Raw genomic sequence first — 24,015 nt, 5'->3', positions numbered from 1 at the left:
CATGCAAAGTGCCTCCATATATTTTGTCAGTACCAGTACTCTCCAAATAATATGTGAGTATATGGCAGGGTTATAACTTAATATATTTAACAATCTTTCTTTAAACTAAACCCGCATATACTAAGACAATAAAATTAATAAAAATTCCTGAATTCTTTATTATTAGTTAATATCTATGAACTTATTGAAATATATTTTATGGGAACCAGAATATGAATCAATATTATACGCGTTTAAAAACTATTAAAATATGCTATGCAGAGTTCATACATGTTTACCTTATTCACAATAGCCTTTCATTCAGAGTTGCATTTAAAATATCACAATGAGACTTAAGATAGCAGCTACTAACATTCAGCAATACAATTAACAGTGATAAGTTAAACAATAGTACAATATACACTTCTATTAAAACATCAGAAATTGTATATATTATTTGTGCCAATAGCATAACTCTGAATTATAACTCTATATTTGCACAGGTAAAACAATTTAGCATTAAGCATATATGTTTAACAATACATAGACTATGAATATGAGCTAAAATACAAACTGCTCTTTAAATGTATTTACTACAGCAATCTTTTAATACATTACCAAGATGAACACCAATCGATATCCAGTATTTCTTAATAGGAACAATCTCACCTCAGAATACAAAAATTGGGGATATCCGCATATGGAGCATAAAAATAGCTGTTTGCTTTATAATAACTTCCACAGTTATTTTCCTTCAGGGTTAGCCAGCAGCAGCCTCCAGCACTCCAAGTTAGCAGCCTTTTTTTCCCTCTATGCCTGGGGTTAAATCATCTGATCTCACCCCTCCCCTTTTTTTGATCAGTACCCATCATTGGTGAGATTGGAAATGCCCAAACGGAAGCTTGTCTCGGATTGGCCCTTTGCAACTGAACATGGATTGGTTCATCTGGGAATGCATGTTGTCAGGGAGATACATCCCTGTAACAACCAATCGTCTCTTGGCTGTAATACCTGCATCGCAACACCAGATTTTGTCCATCGGGGGCAGCATGACAACAACACAGCAATACATTTCACCATCCAACATTTTTAACAATTCAATATTTCTATGAAGTGTTTATTCATCAGACCATAACTTCCTGCATCAATCACTTGCAATATTAATTATAGATGGGGCAGCATCATATCATTTTTCTGATTATTTTAATATGAAACATCATGTGTCTTTAACATTATATTATATTAAAGCAATTTATACTGCTAATTATTCTGAAATTAATGGCATTTATACATCTGTTATATATATATTCATACAAATACAGCATGTTTCACATTTCTAACAAATTCTGAATGCATGAATCTTGTCTATGGTCCATCTGAAATAAAAATAAGATTTATTAATCATTTCTTTTTAGGTCCACAAATATTCTTAAAAACACAGAGGCTAAGACATTTTATTCTTTCAAAAAAATAAATAAATATATATATATACATAAATTCATTTCTATGCAGTGTACAAAATTATACAAAAATCCAGCAGACCATAGATTGTTATATAGTCATTTAAACTTTCATTTAAACATGTGTCTCTGCTGGTCAACTTTCAATAACACTGCAGGGATTAATTTGCATTCAAATGTAAATGGTTAAAGTTCTCACAAAATATGTCACTTAAATCAGACTATCAGGCAACAACGCTGCAGAGAAGCAGGAGATTTTATCACATATTTCCAGGTAATAAACATACGGTCTCTTGACATGGCTTAATGGTCTTATACTATCTCAACCATAAAACTCTGTATATAGTTAAATAAACATGGTCATTTTACAAGCCTGTGGTAATTACTAGTTCCTTTTTAAACAAATTGCTTTTTCTTGAAGTTTTTCACCTCCAGCTAGGGAGCAAATGCTGTGTTTTAAAGTTTCTGGAGACATCATGTCTGTATTTAAGTCTTGAGATGTGTATTTAAGTCATGTGGGTTTTTGAGTTAAATCCTGACATCAGAATTGCAACCCTATTTTAATAATATCTGATAAAAATATTGTTTCATACATAAACACATTCCCCTGTCCTATTTACATATACATATATATATATATATATATATGTGTGTGTGTGTAATTTACCTGTACCCTGACAGGAGAATGAAAGCTGGATCCCCATTCGAGCACAAAAGGAACGCAAATATCTGGAGACAAACAGGCTACCCTGGTCAAGACTATCTCCTTGGGTAACCCATGTAAACGGAAGACCTCCCGGGCAAAAATTGAAGCAAGTTCCTGAGCGGTAGGCAGCTTCTTCAAGGGAATGCAATGTGACATTTTAGAAAAAACGGTCAGCCACCATTAGGATAACAGTATTGCCATTGGAAACAGGGAGATCGACAATGAAGTCCATGGAAAGATGTGTCCAAGGACGCTTACTATTAGCAATAGGTTGAAGAAGACACACAGGAAGACGTCGAGGAGTCTTATTCTGTGCACAGACTGAGTAGGAGGCAACATACGCAGCAACATCAGAAGGAAGACCTGGCTACCAGAATTGTCGAGTGACAGACCAAATCATTTGGTTCTTGCCCGGGTGACCTGCGGCTTTAGGATAGTGGTAAGTGTGCAATAGTTTAGTTCGAAGATTCTCAGGAACAAAGCACTTACCACTAGGTTTCTCAGGAGGTGCATTGGTTTGTGCAGCCAGGATCTCCTCCCCCAAGGGAGAAGTCAAATTAGTATGTATGGTAGCCAAAATATGGTCAGGTGGTATAACTGGAATAGGTACAGACTCCTCCTTGGACAGAGGCGAAAATTGTCGAGAGAGGGCATCAGCCCTAACATTCTTACTACCAGGCAGGTAGGAGACCACATAATTAAACAGACAAAAATAGCGCCCATCTAGCCTGTCGGGGCAACAAACGTTTTGCTTCGGATAGATAAGTCAAATTCTTGTGGTCAAGAAGAATGAGCACTGGTACGCTAGTACCCTCGAGAAGGTGCCTCCATTCCTTGAGTGCCAAAATGGCTAGTAATTCCCTGTCGCCAATTTCATAATTGCACTCCGCCGGAGACAATTTCTTAGAGAAGAAACCACACGGATGCAAGGAACCGTCAGGTGTAGGACGTTGAGACAAGAGGGAACCTACTCTAGTCTCAGATGCATCAACCTCAAGAATGAAAGGCAGGTCAGGGACTCAGGGTTAGGATGACAATGAATATAAGTTAGACCAAGGGTCACGGGAAGAAATCTTCTAGCTTTATACACAGGCCTTCTAGCTGGCCCAAAAAGAACAAATGTGTATTATAGTGATGGGTTGTATAAAGTGCCTAAAAAGGCTGAGGTATTAAGCATGCATAAAACTTTAGTTGTATAAAACTCTAGTAGGATAAAATGGTCCTAGAGGGGGGTGGAGCCTACAGCTACTGCGGAAGGTCATGTTTTAGAGAGGCTCCCGATTCTCACTAGGTTATACAGAGTATTTTTCATCAAAATTGATTTTTATCAGCTAAGTTTTGCCCTACATGCTCTTGGGAAACCCTGGGAGAGTTTGTGAACATTTCTCGCAAAGATGATTCTTCCTATGCTCTTCAGCTAAGCGTCATGGAGACGGATTTCTTGGCCTGTCACGGGCCTCTGTTCATCTACGCTGCTAGGGCTACTGCATAATCCCCCCCAAGGATTGGAGTGAACCTGGGTTATAAGTAGTGAAAAGTGCTACTCTACCTATGCCAAAGCTTTTTTGCTACAACCTGTGTTCGAAATCAAGCCCACAACCACATACAAACCTTGATAACAATGTTGGAACAAGTATTTTAAATAAAGGGAGCTTGAGTTTCGCTAGCTACACTTTCAGTGCTAAACATGGTGGACTTGGTGCAAAGATGGGAAACGTCTGTAGTGGAATCACTCCGACATCATTTTCAGGCAATAGAAAGGGAATTAACTTTTTTTTGTCCGAGACTTATAATAGCTATTTCCCTGGGCCAGATCGACAGTACGTCTCAGTTTGCGAGACCATCAACAGTAATTGCTTAATTGTCCTGTTAGAGGACCCTAAGACCCAGCACAGTATTGAGATGACCGATACCGACGACCACGCTACCCTGTCTTCAAACCCACCCACTGCGACTCCGCTGAGAGAGGGGCCTCTTGGACAGGAGTCTCCAATGCATATCGAGCCTGAGAAAGCTGCGATACAAGTTGGAGCCCTACTGACAGAGCAGCTAGCATATGACACGGAGAAGAGAACTCCTCTACTGGATGTGCTGTTCTTTAAGGTACATTTGTCATTGACTTCTGGGCTACGGACGGACTTGCTCAGCTTTCTGAATGGCGGCCTGGCACCCACAGGGTTAATGGGGCCAACACTGAATGCTTCTTCGTCTGCCATGCTGCAATTGAACGTTAACCAGGGGTCATATGAAGTGGATCGGACACAAATTCAAAGAGGCCCTGATAGCTGGATGACTACACTGTGGAGATGTACTCTGCAATTTCTATTTGCTCCTAGCCTTCTCCACTTCCGCTCCCTAAATTCCGACACCCAGGTATATTTCTGGAAAACTGGAGTGGGTTGAGGCTGGGGGTAGTTTATGGTGCACGTGGGTCTGAAGATAATTGAGAGTCTCTGGCAGGAGCGGGCTCTTCCCTCTTCACGATTAGACTGTTACTCAATCTATCATCGTTTTTGGCAAGACCTATCTGGACACATTATGAACATTACACAGTTGAAATAGGCAGTTCTCCACTACTACTGTGTGTTTCCAAGTATATAACCTAATATATGTTTTACAGCAGGCAATCACTTTCACCCTTTCTTACTATATATCATAGTTTTAGTGTTACTGGACATTTCCTTGCACCATGGATAACTTAATCAGAGATAAAGGCTGAGACTGAATTTCAAGTGTTTACTGGTGACTTACAATTTATACCTAAACATAGGCTATATCATAAGGTGCAGTAGGGCTTTAGTAGCAAGAGGGTCTGCCCCGTTGTCAGCGGCCAAGAAGGAAGAACAAAGTTTTAAATTCTATGTCTAGATGCTGCCTATATTACTGCCGTATAAGAGTATAGTCTCAATAAGCCCTCACAGGTGACCATGGGCTACACATATGTTTTATGAAGACTTTATGTGGATAAAACCTAGGCGCCAATCCTAAGGAGGCTAAGGTATTAAGACTGCTAATGTGTTAAAAGTAGAATTTATTAGATAAAATCAGCTTTAATCAATAAAAGATTATTGCATAAAAAATGGTTGCGTATGCAATAATCTTTTATTGATTAAAGCTGATTTTATCTAATAAATTCTACTTTTAACACATTAGCAGTCTTAATACCTCAGCCTCCGTAGGATTGGCGCCTAGGTTTTATCCATTTATGGTGTTAGCTAGGGACCACCACCCCTGGGCGAAAAGGTATTAGTTGGCGCTTCAGTATACCTTAAACTAATTTATGAAGACTTTATGTCAATATTATTTATATCTATGTCTATTAACTGTCATTTGTATGAAAGTTGTCTGATCTAGAATTTAACCTACTTCTTGCCTAAGCTATGTAATAGGGTATGTTCATGTTTCTGCTTCATAGCCTGCCCATTTGGAAAGCTGTATAATATCAAGGTCCACTGGCTCTCTATATCTCCACCACTGGATGTACATCCTCATGCACAGCACTATTTTAGAGCCCTTAACACCCAATTAGAAACTTGTTTACTTCCCCCATATATTCCTTATGCTGTGTAATCCGTTACCCATAGTCTCCCTACTCTGTCATCTCGCTATGTCATCTCGCTACTATTTGGGTTTGTTCCATGCATCTCCCATGCCCTACCAGTAGACCACTGGGTTGCATTATATTCTTCAGAAGCTCAGGTACACTTTGATTGTTACTCTTAATTGTCTATATCGCCACACCCCTTATACTGTACCAGCCCAGTTTTATACCTAACTACATGAATGCTACTGCTTTCAATGCAAAATTACTGATACTTAGCCCAGGTATGTGTTAAGTTTATTTACATTGTGTGTTCCTTTACACTGGTTGTATTTTGTAAAAATGTGTTTGTATATGTTGTATTTAGTTATATATCCATGATATATTAATAGTTGAAGTGCTTAATAGTAAGCTATTGCTCTGAATGTGACCTTTCTATGATAGTGAACATTTTGGGCTAGAAAGGGGCCTCCCTTATACTTTGCCCCTCACTATTACCCCCTTGTTTCACTTGAGTATAATATGGAGTCCAAGAGTGGCTCCTCTCCTGTTTTCTTTTGGGGGTAAACCTACTTTGTATTTATGTATATGTTATTTTTCTAGGGGCCTCCAAAATCATTATAACAAAATATAAATAAGAGGTAATTGGATTATGCTACCAACTGCAACTATCTATCTCTTGTAATATCCTAATGCAATGTACTCTTTTTGTTTTTCTTTTGTATGCATACTTACCTCAATAAAAACAAAATTTTAAATTAAAAATTAAAAATGGTCCTAGAGGCGTATGTTATAATAGATAAATATATCATATTAATAAATTTGGTGAATATATCAGGAGAGTAAAAATAATTTAATACATATTGAATAAACTAACAATAAAAAGGAGAATTCTCATCAATTAAAAACAATTCAGAAATACAATTGGGAATGATTAATATCAATAGAGGATCCGTTAAAATGCTGCAATTATAATACAGTGGCCAGTAAGAAAATGTCAAACAAATGTGGAGTGTCCAAAAGTCCAAATAAAAATGTCCAAACAATAAATCCAAATAAGTTGATATAGTGGAGTAACAAATGTGATGAAGTGAAAAAATTGATGAAGTGAAAAAATTGTAATAAATTGTAAAAAATATATAAACTCAAAATCGTGATTAAGCAAAAACAAAAAAAAGATTGTGTATACACAAAAATGTGAAAAAATGTGAAAAACTATATCGTGTTCAGATATCCTCCAATGGGCTCCTAGTAGTGTCCTGTAGTACTCTGTGTATAAAAAAATTAAAAAACATAGTGTAGACCATACAAAGTAAATAAAAGATATTAGAAATCTGCTTACCAACTGTCAATGCGTTTCGGCCTATGCAAGGCCTTTTTAAAGACAATCCTTAGATGTCTCAGATGCATCAACCTCAAGAATGAAAGGCAGGTCAGGACTAGGATGAGCCAGAACTGAAGCGGCAGCAAAGGCAGTCTTAAGACTCTCAAAAGCCTTATTGGCAGTAGGTGACCAATGGAGTAGATCATTCTCCTTACAGGTCATGTCAGTGATAGGTTTGACCAAGGAAGAAAAGATTTTAATAAACAAAGCCCAAAAAACGTTGAATAGAGCGAAGACCAACTGGGCGAGGCCACTGCAGGACTGCAGACAACTTGTCAGGATCCATGGAGAACCCTGCAACGGAGATTACATAACCTAGCAAGGTTACTTGAGTCTGATGGTACTCACATTTCTCGAGTTTACAAAACAGGCCGTTCTCACGTAATCTCTGAAGTACCCATGTAACATCAGAATGATGAGCCTCAAGTGTGGGTGAGTGTATGAAGATATCATCTAAGTACACCACAGCATACTGTTGCAACATATCTAGTAGGACATCATTAATAAATGTCCATCCAATGTAGGGAAAAATAAGCGCTCCAAGCCCACAGATGTATAAAAGTTCAATTTTATTCCAAACTATGTTAAAATCATACAGGATAGATTAAAAAGTGGTAAGCACAATAGTGCAAAAACAAGTTTTAGAACAGGTGCAAAAAACAGCAGCTGTTTTTTGCACCTGTTCTACAACTTGTTTTTGCACTATTGTTTTTGCACTATTGTGCTTACCACTTTTTAATCTATCCTGTATGATTTTAACATAGTTTGGAATAAAATTGAACTTTTATACATCTGTGGGCTTGGAGCGTTTATTTTTCCCTACATTGGATGGACTGTCACTATTTTGTGCGTGTGCAGACGCACTGGGAATATTTGTTTGCCGCCTAGGATGTTATCTACATTTTTCTATCACTTTTCACATATACCCTCACTCTATCAGTGCCTATTATAAGTTCAGGATTTGTTTCTACATACCCCAGGGGCGCTCCGTTGAGCAGGTTAGATTTGTACCATCATTAATAAATTCCTGGAAAACAGCTGGAGCATTACAAGATACTCATAATGCCTGCTCCTGGTGTTAAATGCTGTTTTCCATTTGTGGCCCTCCTTAATCCTAACGAGATTGTATGCTTCTCTCAAATCAAGTTTAGAAAAGACCGTAGCTCCCTTAAGGTGGTCAAAGAGTTCCGTAATGAGCAGAATACAGTAAGCATTCTTAATGGTAAGACGATTAAGACCCCTATAATCATGATGAAGAAGCCAGCCCTGCAGGAGTGCAGGATTTGTGGATGATCCCCCTTGACAGAGCATCAGCAACATACTCCTCCATAGCACAATTCTCCAGAACAGACAGAGGGTAAACCCGGCCCCGAGGAGGAATAGCTCTGGGTTGCAGGTCTATGGCACAATCGTTAGACCGGTGAGGAGGCAACAAGTAGTGCACAAGACTTTGACTGGTTTCCGAAGACAAGTGGAGATTCATGCGGGGACCATGACAAAATTTTCGGACCTACGCCAGTCAAGACTGGGATTGTGCTTTTGGAGCCAGGGATAACACAGAACAACCGGAAAATGTGGAGAGTTTATCACCTGGAACTGGAGGGTTTCAAAATGGAGAGCCCCCAACAGCCATGGATAAAGGAGCGGTTTTGTGAGTAACGTGTGTGGGCTGAAGGGGCCTGCCATCAATGGCCTCAAAAGCAAGCGGAACGGACCGAGGCAATACAAGAATGGAGTGCTTTGATACAAAAGCATTGTCAATTAAATAGACCGCAGCACTGGAGTCAACAAGAGCCTGGGTGACTATGGAGGAGTCTGCCCAGGAAAGGACAACCATGACCAAAGGTTTCTCCTTTAGAGGTTACGGGGACGAGGATAAACCACCCAAGGTCTGCTCCCAACAGGACCTTAGGTGCGAGAGTTTCCCGGCCGTGTAGGACAGAACTTTAAAAGGTGGCCCTGTAACCCACAATAGAGGCAGAGCCCCTCCCTCCTCCTAAAGGCCCTCTCCACCGCAGAAAAATGCATAAATCCCAACTGCATTGGTTCAGCAGTACCTGGTGACTCAGGACCAGGAGGCATGGGAGGACAGGGAGGCATGGGTGGGAATGAACACGTAGGAGACAACATAACAGGAGGCTTCCGCAAGTGCTCCTTGAAAGAGGGCCTCTCACTTAGTCTGATGTCAATTAGGATTAAAAAATACACCAATGCCTCAAAATCCTCTGGTAAATCTCTGGCAGCAACTCCGTCTTTAAATCGCATCAGAGAGCCCATGAAAGAAGGCGGCAACAAGGGCTTCATTGTTTCAACCTACCTCTGCGGCAAGCGTACAGAACTCAATGGCATACTGAGCAACAGATCTCGTACCTTGCTGAATGGACATGAATCATTTAGCAGCAGAGGAGGAGCGAGCCGGAACATCAAATACCCTTCAAAAGGAGGCCACAAATTCAGGGTAATTTGAAATCACAGGTTTATTAGTCTCCCACAAGGAATTAGCTCAGGCAAGAGCTGTGTCAGAGAGTAGCGAAATGAGAAATCCCACCTTAGCTCTGTCAGAGGGAAACGCCTGAGGTAACATCTCAAAGTAAATGCCAACCTGGTTCAAAAACCCTCTGCACTGAATAGGATCGCCTCCATATCGCTGAGGTAGAGGTGCAGAACAGAGCATGCTCCTGGTAGGACTATCGCTGAGGTAGAGGTGCAGCAGTGGAAACAGAAGCAGCCATAACTTTTGGGACACTCTAGTCCAAATGTGCAGTGCAAGTCAGCAGGGTTTCCAGGGCTAGTGCAAATTGATCCAAGCGGTGATCCTGTTCATTCATCCTGGAAATGATGGTAGGTAAAGGTGGATTATTAGCACCATCAGGATTCATGGCCCTTGCGTAATGTCAGGGTGCCAGGAATCAGACTGAGACGAGAAGTGCAAAAATAATCACACCTTTATTAATAACAAAGACATAATAAAAAGTCCACAAGTCAAATAACAAGCCAGGAGTTAAAGACAGAGCTGGTAGTCAGATGAGCCAAGTCAGGAGCCAAAGCGAGTAGTCAGACGAGCCGAGTCAGGAACCAGGAGGGACGTCAGACAGTCAGGTAATACACAGGAACTCACAAACAGGTCTGAGACAACGCAAGGGCAAAGCATACAGAACAGAGACCCTTTAAATAATAAGTGATGACATCACAATACTGAGACTGCAACCTGTCTCAGACGGATGATGTACACCAGTCCGGCCATAAGAGGGCGTGCAGGAAATGAGCAGCATCAGACACTCTGCACCAGATTCAGTAAAAGGTAAGTAAAATGGCTGCCAGCAGCACATGGCAAACACAGCAGGGAGAAAACCCTGACACACTGCCCATATTGATAAATGTTACATGATATACATATATTTACCCTACAGATCTGTAGTGTAATACTACCCATATTGATAAAGGTTACATAATTTACATATATAGACCCTACTGATCTGTAGTCTAATACTGCCCATATGAATAAAGGTTACATGATATACATTTATAGACCCTACTGATCTGTAGTCTAATACTACCCATATGGATGTAGGTTACATGATATACATATATGTACCTTACTGATCTGTTAAATGATATACATATATGAACCCTACTGATCTGTAGTCTAATACTGCCCATATGGATGTAAGTTACATGATATACATATATAGACCCTACTGATCTGTAGTCTAACACTGCCCATATGGATGTAGGTTACATGATATACATATATAGACCCTACTGATCTGTAGTCTAATACTGCCCATATGGATGTAGGTTACATGATATACATATATAGACCCTACTGATCTGTAGTCTAATACTGCCCATATGGATAAAGATTACATGATATACATATATGTACCCTACTGATCTGTAGTCTAACACTGCCCATATGGATAAAGATTACATGATATACATATATAGACCCTACTTAACTGTAGTCTAACACTGCCCATATGGATAAAGATTACATGATATACATATATAGACCCTACTGAACAGGTAGTCTAATACAGCCTATATGAATGTAGGTTACATAATATACATATATATGTATGCTACTGATCTGTAGTCTAACACTGTCCATATGGATAAAGGTTACATGATATACATATATAGAACCTAGTGATCTGTAGTCTTATACTGCCCATATGGATGTAGGTTACATGATATACATATATAGACCTTACTGATCTGTAGTCTAACACTGCCCATATGGATAAAGGTTACATGATATACATATATAGACCCTACTGATCTGTAATCTAATACTGCCCATATGGATGTAGGTTACATGATATACATATATAGACCCTACTGATCTGTAGTCTAACACTGCCCATATGGATAAAGATTACATGCTATACATATATAGACCCTAGTGATCAGTAGTCTAATACTGCCCATATGAATAAAGGTTACATGATATACATATATAGACCCTACTGATCTGTAGTCTAACACTGCCCATATGGATGTAGGTTACATGATATACATATATGTACCCTACTGATCTGTAGTCTAATACTGCCCATATGGATAAAGGTTACATGATATACATATATAGACCCTACTGATCTGTAATCTAATACTGCCCATATGGATGTAGGTTACATGATATACATATATAGACCCTACTGATCTGTAGTCTAACACTGCCCATATGGATAAAGATTACATGCTATAAATATATAGACCCTAGTGATCAGTAGTCTAATACTGCCCATATGAATAAAGGTTACATGATATACATATATAGACCCTACTGATCTGTAGTCTAACACTGCCCATATGGATGTAGGTTACATGATATACATATATGTACCCTACTGATCTGTAGTCTAATACTGCCCATATGGATGTAGATTATATAATATACATATATGTACCTTACTGATCTGTTACGTGATATACATATATGTACCGTACTGATCTGTAGTCTAATACTGCCCATATGGATATAGATTATATAATATACATATATGTACCTTACTGATCTGTAGTCTAATACTGCCCATATGGATAAAGATTATATAATATACATATATGTACCCTACTGATCTATAGTCTAATACTGCCCATATGGATATAGATTATATAATATACATATATGAACCCTACTGATCTGTAGTTTAACACTGCCCATATGGATAAAGGTTACATGATAGACTACAGATCAGTAGGGTATATACATGTATAACATTGCCCATATAGATGATGTAGGTTACATGATATACATATATAGACCCTACTGATCTGTAGTCTAATACTGCACATATGGATAAAGGTTACATGATATACATATATAGACCCTACTGATCTGTAGTCTAACACTGCCCATATGGATGTAGGTTACATGATATACATATATATACCCTACTGATCTGTAGTCTAATACTGCCCATATGGATGTAGGTTACATGATATACATATATAGACCCTACTGATCTGTAGTCTAATACTGCCCATATGGATGTAGGTTACATGATATACATATATAGACCCTACTGATCTGTAGTCTAACACTGCCCATATGGATGTAGGTTACATGATATACATATATAGACCCTACTGATCTGTAGTCTAATACTGCCCATATGGATGTAGGTTACATGATATACATATATATACCCTACTGATCTGTAGTCTAATACTGCCCATATGGATGTAGGTTACATGATATACATATATAGACCCTACTGATCTGTAGTCTAACACTGCCCATATGGATGTAGGTTACATGATATACATATATAGACTCTACTGATCTGTAGTCTAATACTGCCCATATGGATGTAGGTTACATGATATACATATATAGACCCTACTGATCTGTAGTCTAACACTGCCCATATGAATAAAGATGATGATATAGATGATGTAGGTTATATTATATATATGTGTGAATTGGCCCCTAGTGATCTGTAGTCTACAGTAAAGAAAGAGACAGATGCGCCACATGGCCCAATATTGTTTGTTCAACACAATAATTATGGTCTAGTCGTGCTAGTATAAACTCACAATTTGAAATGCACTTCAGTTAGTGCAATAGAAGCAGTCTGGGATCAATCACAGTCACCCAGCAGACCGACCTCTAGGGTAGATAGGATTAATCTGTAGTGGAAATATAAAGAGACACAGGGGTGCCTATATGGCCTAGTACAGTTTGGTCCCAAGATATATTACTATATTTAAGTAATATACTCACAATTGGTAAAGCATCTCCAGTGATGCAAATCAGGCAGGATGGGGTCAATACAGTCACCCAACAGACTATGACAGGGTTCCCACAGGAAGCAAACAGCAAAGGTCCCAATGAAGGCCAAGGTTTGGTCCAAATAATGCACAAGAGCAAGTGTTTTTATAAAAAAAGTAATATTTACTATATAAAAACAAATAAAAACAAGCGACGCGTTTCTCAGCACACAGGCTGTTTCATCAGGCTTTCTGTAGTCTGACAAATTATCTATGTGAATTAGCATTATAAGGTATCCATAATCCAGCATGTATGTTCCAATTAATGGGATTTTCATCCATAACTAACGTGTCTTCTCTAAGGGCTCTAGACAAACTTGATATTGGTTCAATCTGTTAAAGCCCATTGCAGCCTTTTTTCACCTGAGACCTCATATCTTTCAGCCCTTATAACTTTTTTATGTAATATTTATTTTAATAAGTTTTATCAGATAGTGTCATTATGAGTGTAACTGTACTTTTTAGTCGAGCATAACAGTTAACCAGGGCTCTGAAGTTGCACGATCCTGAAGTATGTTAAATTCAATAGAACTCCAGCGAACGCATTTACTTTCAACTTGTAATACGTACGGTGGGCTACTTCATGCAAAGAGCTGAGATAAACCCCTTTTCACTCGATCACAACTGTTAGCGCGCCACTCGTAATATACAGTATGTACTCTGACGTTGCCAGCATAAAACAGCAGCAGTGTCACCACAACATGAAGACACCCGGCCCGAGCTAAGGACACATTATCATTTCATTACTAATCTATTTAGATCAGGGATTTTAAATGTGCACAAAACAAACCATTTTATTTAAACCCAGAAGCTCTTTTTTCCCTTCTAGTTTTAAAAGAAATTAAAACATTTTCCTGGGTCCCTAAAAGTATCATGGGCCCTAGGCCCTGTGCTTAACTATAAATCAGCCGTGAAATTCACTTATACGTTTAGTTAAACCTGGTGTCTATCATTTTCATCCCAACCATGTGACAACCAGAGGCGCTTTTTTACTATGGATAATTAAACATTTTATGAACAATTACATTTTGAAGTTAATATCCCTTTAAGCCGTCTATTCAGTATAGAGACAACACAGATTTTGACAGAGGGAAATTCCTTACATTTTTTCTACAGATACTAAATAGCAGCCGGCCTCTTTTTCTTCAAATTGTGAGAAAAAAAAATAGCACACGGCAAGCGCTATAGTCACGCTAATCACAACCGTTTTATTAGACCCAATCAGCAATTACCTCAAGTGTCTGTGGTTCTTTTTACAACGACAAAAACACTAAAGGCATATTAAAGAAATGTTTAAAAACAATCTTTTATGTACAGATACTGATATAAATATACAGTATACACTAATTGTCATATAACTGCATGTAATAGACACTGCTATACAGAATATGTACAGATACTGATATAAATATACAGTATACACTAATTGTCATATAACTGCATGTAATAGACACTACTATACAGAATATGTACAGATACTGATATAAATACACAGTATATACCAATTGTCATATAACTGCATGTAATAGACACTACTATACAGAATATATACAGATACTGATATAAATATACAGTATACACTAATTGTCATATAACTGCATGTAATAGACACTACTATACAGAATATGTACAGATACTGATATAAATATACAGTATATACTAATTACATATAACTGCATGTAATAGACACTACTATACAGAATATGTACAGATACTGATATAAATATACAGTATACACTAATTGTCATATAACTGCGTGTAATAGACAGTACTATACAGAATATGTACAGATACTGATATAAATATACAGTATACACTAATTGTCATATAACTGCATATAATAGACATTACTATACAGAATATGTACAGATACTGATATAAATATACAGTATACACTAATTGTCATATAACTGCATGTAACATACACTACTATACAGAATATGTACAGATACTGATATAAATATACAGTATACACTAATTGTCATATAACTGCATGTAATAGACACTACTATACAGAATATGTACAGATACTGATATAAATATACAGTATACACTAATTGTCATATAACTGCATGTAATAGACACTACTATACAGAATACGTACAGATACTGATATAAATATACAGTATACTCTAATTGTCATATAACTGCATGTAATAGACACTACTATACAGAATATGTACAGATACTGATATAAATATACAGTATACACTAATTGTCATATAACTGCATGTAATAGACACTACTATACAGAATATGTACAGATACTGATATAAATATACAGTATACACTAATTGTCATATAACTGCATGTAACAGACACTACTATACAGAATATGTACAGATACTGATATAAATATCCAGTATACACTAATTGTCATATAACTGCATGTAATAGACACTACTATACAGAATATGTACAGATACTGATATAAATATACAGTATACACTAATTGTCATATAACTGCATGTAACAGACACTACTATAAGGAATATGTACAGATGCTGATATAAATATACAGTATACACTAATTGTCATATAACTGCATGTAATAGACACTACTATACAGAATATGTACAGATACTGATATAAATATACAGTATACACTAATTACATATAACTGCATGTAATAGACACTACTATACAGAATATGTACAGATACTGATATAAATATACAGTATATACTAATTGTCATATAACTGTATGTAATAGTCACTACTATAGAGAATATGTACAAATACTGATATAAATATACAGTATACACTAATTGTCATATAACTGCATGTAATAGACACTACTATACATAATATGTACAGATACTGATATAAATATACAGTATACACTAATTGTCATATAACTGCATGTAATAGACACTACTATACATAATATGTACAGATACTGATATAAATATACAGTATACACTAATTGTCATATAACTGCATGTAATAGACAGTACTATACAGAATATGTACAGATACTGATATAAATATACAGTATACACTAATTGTCATATAACTGCATGTAACAGACACTACTATACAGAATATGTACAGATACTGATATAAATATACAGTATACACTAATTGTCATATAGCTGCATGTAATAGACACTACTATACAGAATATATACAGATACTGATATAAATATACAGTATACACTAATTGTCATATAACTGTATGTAATAGACACTACTATACAGAATATGTACAGATACTGATATAAATATACAGTATATACTAATTGTCATATAACTGCATGTAATAGACACTACTATACAGATAATGTACAGATACGGATATAAATATACAGTATACACTAATTGTCATATAACTGCATGTAATAGACACTACTATACAGAATATGTACAGATACTGATATAAATATACAGCATACACTAATTGTCATATAACTGCATGTAACAGACACTACTATACAGAATATGTACAGATACTGATATAAATATACAGTATACACTAATTGTCATATAACTGCATGTAATAGACACTACTATACAGAATATGTACAGATACTGATATAAATATACAGTATACACTAATTACATATAACTGCATGTAATAGACACTACTATACAGAATATGTACAGATACTGATATAAATATACAGTATACACTAATTACATAAAACTGCATGTAATAGACACTACTATACAGAATATGTACAGATACTGATATAAATATACAGTATATACTAATTATCATATAACTGCATGTAATAGACACTACTATACAGAATATGTACAGACACTGATATAAATATACAGTATACACTAATTGTCATATAACTGCATGTAATAGACACTACTATACAGAATATGTACAGATGCTGATATAAATATACAGTATACACTAATTGTCATATAACTGCATGTAATAGACACTACTATACAGAATATGTATAGATACTGATATAAATATACAGTATACACTAATTACATATAACTGCATGTAATAGACACTACTATACAGAATATGTACATATACTGATATAAATATACAGTATACACTAATTGTCATATAACTGCATTTAATAGACACTACTATACAGAATATGTACAGATACTGATATAAATATACAGCATACACTAATTGTCATATAACTGTATGTAATAGACACTACTATACAGAATATGTACAGATACTGATATAAATATACAGTATACACTAATTACATATAACTGCATGTAATAGACACTACTATACAGAATATGTACAGATACTGATATAAATATACAGTATACACTAATTGTCATAACTGCATGTAACAGACACTACTATACAGAATATGTACAGATACTGATATAAATATACAGTATACACTAATTGTCATATAACTGCATGTAATAGACACTACTATACTGAATATGTACAGATACTGATATAAATATACAGTATACACTAATTGTCATATAACTGCATGTAATAGACACTACTATACAGAATATGTACAGATACTGATATAAATATACAGTATACACTAATTGTCATATAACTGCATGTAATAGACACTACTATACAGAATATGTACAGATACTGATATAAATATACAGTATAACTAATTGTCATATAACTTCATGTAACAGACACTACTATACAGAATATGTACAGATACTGATATAAATATACAGTATACACTAATTGTCACTTAACTGCATGTAATAGACACTACTATACAGAATATGTACAGATACTGATATAAATATACAGTATACACTAATTGTCATATAACTGCATGTAATAGACACTACTATACATAATATGTACAGATACTGATATAAATATACAGTATACACTAATTGTCATATAACTGCATGTAATAGACACTACTATACAGAATATGTACAGATACTGATATAAATATACAGTATACACTAATTGTCATATAACTGCATGTAATAGACACTACTATACAGTATATGTACAGATACTGATATAAATATACAGTATACACTAATTGTCATATAACTGCATGTAATAGACACTACTATACAGAATATGTACAGATACTGATATAACTATACAGTATACACTAATTGTCATATAACTGCATGTAATAGACACTACTATACAGAATATGTACAGATACTGATATAAATATACAGTATACACTAATTGTCATATAACTGCATGTAATAGACACTACGATACAATATATGTACAGATACTGATATAAATATACAGTATACACTAATTGTCATATAACTGCATGTAATAGACACTACTATACAGAATATGTACAGATACTGATATAAATATACAGTATACACTAATTGTCATATAACTGCATGTAATAGACACTACTATACAGAATATGTACAGATACTGATATAAATATACAGTATACACTAATTGTCATATAACTGCATGTAATAGACTCTACTATACAGAATATGTACAGATACTGATATAAATATACAGTATACACTAATTGTCATATAACTGCATGTAATAGACACTACTATACAGAATATGTACAGATACTGATATAAATATACAGTATACACTAATTGTCACATAACTGCATGTAATAGACACTACTATACAGAATATGTACAGATACTGATATAAATATACAGTATATACTAATTGTCATATAACTGCATGTAATAGACACTACTATACAGAATATGTACAGATACTGATATAAATATACAGTATACACTAACTGTCATATAACTGTATGTAATAGACACTACTATACAGACAATGTACAGATACTGATATAAATATACAGTATATACTAATTGTCATATAACTGCATGTAACAGACACTACTATACAGAATATGTACAGATACTGATATAAATATACAGTATATACTAATTGTCATATAACTGCATGTAATAGACACTACTATACAGAATATGTACAGATACTGATATAAATATACAGTATACACTAATTGTCACATAATTGCATGTAATAGACACTACTATACAGAATATGTACAGTACTGATATAAATATACAGTATACACTAATTACATATAACTGCATGTAATAGACACTACTATACAGAATATGTACAGATACTGATATAAATATACAGTATACACTAATTGTCATATAACTGCATGTAATAGACACTACTATACAGAATATGTACAGATACTGATATAAATATACAGTATACACTAATTACATATAACTGTATGTAACAGACACTACTATACAGAATATGTACAGATACTGATATAAATATACAGTATACACTAATTGTCATACAACTGCATGTAATAGACACTACTATACAGAATATGTACAGATACTGATATAAATATACAGTATACACTAATTGTCATATAACTGCATGTAATAGACACTGCTATACAGAATATGTACAGATACTGATATAAATATACAGTATACACTAATTGTCATATAACTGCATGTAATATACACTACTATACAGAATATGTACAGATACTGATATAAATATACAGTATATACACTAATTGTCATATAGCTGCATGTAACAGACACTACTATACAGAATATGTACAGATACTGATATAAATATACAGTATACACTAATTGTCATATAACTGCATGTAATAGACACTACTATACAGAATATGTACAGATACTGATATAAATATACAGTATATACTAATTGTCATATAACTGCATGTAACAGACACTACTATACAGAATATGTACAGATACTGATATAAATATACAGTATATACTAATTGTCATATAACTGCATGTAATAGACACTACTATACAGAATATGTACAAACACTGATATACATATACAGTATACACTAATTGTCATATAACTGCATGTAACAGACACTACTATACAGAATATGCAGATACTGATATAAATATACAGTATCTACTAACTGTCATATAACTGTATGTAACAGACACTGCTATACAGAATATGTACAGATACTAATATAAATATACAGTATACACTAATTGTCATATAGCTGCATGTAATAGACACTACTATACAGAATATATACAGATACTGATATAAATATACAGTATACACTAATTGTCATATAACTGCATGTAATAGACACTACTATACAGAATATGTACAGATACTGATATAAATATACAGTATACACTAATTGTCATATAACTGCATGTAATAGACACTACTATACAGAATATATACAGATACTAATATAAATATACAGTATACACTAATTACATATAACTGCATGTAATAGACACTACTATACAGAATATGTACAGATAATGATATAAATATACAGTATACACTAATTGTCATATAACTGCATGTAATAGACACTACTATGCAGATAATGTACAGATACTGATATAAATATACACTATACACTAATTGTCATATAACTGCATGTAATAGACACTACTATACAGAATATGTACAGATACTGATATAAATATACAGTATACACTAATTGCCATATAACTGCATGTAATAGACACTACTATACAGAATATGTACAGATACTGATATAAATATACAGTATAACTAATTGTCATATAACTGCATGTAACAGACACTACTATACAGAATATGTACAGATGCTGATATAAATATACAGTTTACACTAATTGTCATATAACTGCATGTAATAGACACTACTATACAGAATATGTACAGATACTGATATAAATATACAGTATACACTAATTGTCATATAACTGCATGTAATAGACACTACTATACAGAATATGTACAGATACTGATATAAATATACAGTATACACTAATTGTCATATAACTGTATGTAATAGACACTACTATACAGAATATGTATAGATACTGATATAAATATACAGTATACACTAATTGTCATATAACTGCATGTAACAGACACTACTATACAGAATATGTACAGATACTGATATAAATATACAGTATACACTAATTGTTATATAACTGCATGTAATAGACTACTATACAGAATATGTACAGATACTGATATAAATATACAGTATACACTAATTGTTATATAACTGCATGTAATAGACTACTATACAGAATATGTACAGATACTGATATAAATATACAGTATACACTAATTACATATAACTGCATGTAACAGACACTACTATACAGAATATGTACAGATACTGATATAAATATACAGTATACACTAATTGTCATATAACTGCATGTAGTAGACACTACTATACAGAATATGTACAGATACTGATATAAATATACAGTATACACTAATTGTCATATAACTGCATGTAGTAGACACTACTATACAAAATATGTACAGATACTGATATAAATATACAGTATATACTAATTGTCATATAACTGTATGTAACAGACACTACTATACAGAATATGTACAGATACTGATATAAATATACAGTATCTACTAATTGTCATATAACTGTATATAACAGACACTACTATACAGAATATGTACAGATACTGATATAAATATACAGTATATACTAATTGTCATACAACTGCATGTAATAGACACTACTATACAGAATATGTACAGATACTGATATAAATATACAGTATACACTAATTGTCATATAACTGCTGTAATAGACACTACTATACAGAATATGTACAGATACTGATATAAATATACAGTATACACTAATTGTCATATAACTGCATGTAATATACACTACTATACAGAATATGTACAGATACTGATATAAATATACAGTATACACTAATTGTCATAACTGCATGTAATAGACACTACTATACAGAATATGTACAGAAACTGATATAAATATACAGTATACACTAATTGTCATATAACTGTATGTAACAGACACTGCTATACACAATATGTACAGATACAGATATAAATATACAGTATACACTAATTGTCATATAACTGCATGTAATAGACACTACTATACAGAATATGTACAGAACCTGATATAAATATACAGTATACACTAATTGTCATATAACTGCATGTAATAGACACTACTATACAGAATATGTACAGATACTGATATAAATATACAGTATACACTAATTGTCATATAACTGCATGTAATAGACACTACTATACAGAATATGTACAGTTACTGATATAAATATACAGTATACACTAATTGTCATATAACTGCATGTAATAGACACTACTATACAGAATATGTACAGATACTGATATAAATATAAAGTATACACTAATTACATATAACTGCATGTAACAGACACTACTATACAGAATATGTACTGATATAAATATACAGTATACACTAATTGTCACATAACTGCATGTAATACACACTACTATACAGAATATATACAGATACTGATATAAATATATACTATACACGAATTGTCATATAACTGCATGTAATAGACACTACTATACAGAATATGTACAGATACTGATATAAATATACAGTATACACTAATTGTCATATAACTGCATGTAATAGACACTACTATACAGAATATGTACAGATACTGATATAAATATACAGTATACACTAATTGTCATATAACTGCATGTAATAGACACTACTATACAGAATATGTACAGATACTGATATAAATATACAGTATACACTAATTGTCATATATCTGCATGTAATAGACACTACTATACAGAATATGTACAGATACTGATATAAATATACAGTATACACTAAATGTCATATAACTGCATGTAATAGACACTACTATACAGAATATGTACAGATACTGATATAAATATACAGTATACACTAATTGTCATATAACTGTTTGTAATAGACACTACTATATAGAATATGTACAGATACTGATATAAATATACAGTATACACTAATTGTCATATAACTGCATGTAAAAGACACTACTATACATAATATGTACAGATACTGATATAAATATACAGTATACACTAATTGTCATATAGCTGCATGTAATAGACACTACTATACAGAATATATACAGATACTGATATAAATATACAGTATACACTAATTGTCATATAACTGCATGTAATAGACACTACTATACAGAATATGTACAGATACTGATATAAATATACAGTATACACTAATTGTCATATAACTGCATGTAATAGACACTACTATACAGAATATGTACAGATACTGATATAAATATACAGTATATACTAATTGTCAAATAACTGCATGTAATAGAAACTACTATACAGAATATGTACAGATACTGGTATAAATATACAGTATACACTAATTGTCATATAACTGTATGTAATAGACACTACTATACAGAATATGTACAGATACTGATATAAATATACAGTATCTACTAACTGTCATATAACTGTATGTAACAGACACTACTATACAGAATATGTACAGATACTGATATAAATATACAGTATATACTAATTGTCAAATAATTGCATGTAATAGTCACTACTATACAGAATATGTACAGATACCGATATAAATATACAGTATACACTAATTGTCATATAACTGCATGTAATAGACACTACTATACAGAATATGTACAGATACTGATATAAATATACAGTATACACTAATTGTCATATAACTGCAAGTAATAGGACACTACTATACAGAATATGTACAGATACTGATATAAATATACAGTATACACTAATTGTCCATATAGCTGCATGTAATAGACACTACTATACATAATATGTACAGATACTGATATAAATATACAGTATATACTAATTGTCATATAACTGCATGTAATAG

Source organism: Bombina bombina, chromosome 7 (assembly GCF_027579735.1).
Source record: "Bombina bombina isolate aBomBom1 chromosome 7, aBomBom1.pri, whole genome shotgun sequence".
In the NCBI taxonomy this organism is placed as follows: domain Eukaryota; kingdom Metazoa; phylum Chordata; class Amphibia; order Anura; family Bombinatoridae; genus Bombina; species Bombina bombina.
The sequence above is the reverse complement of the archived record's forward strand: the minus strand, read 5'-3'. Positions refer to the sequence as shown.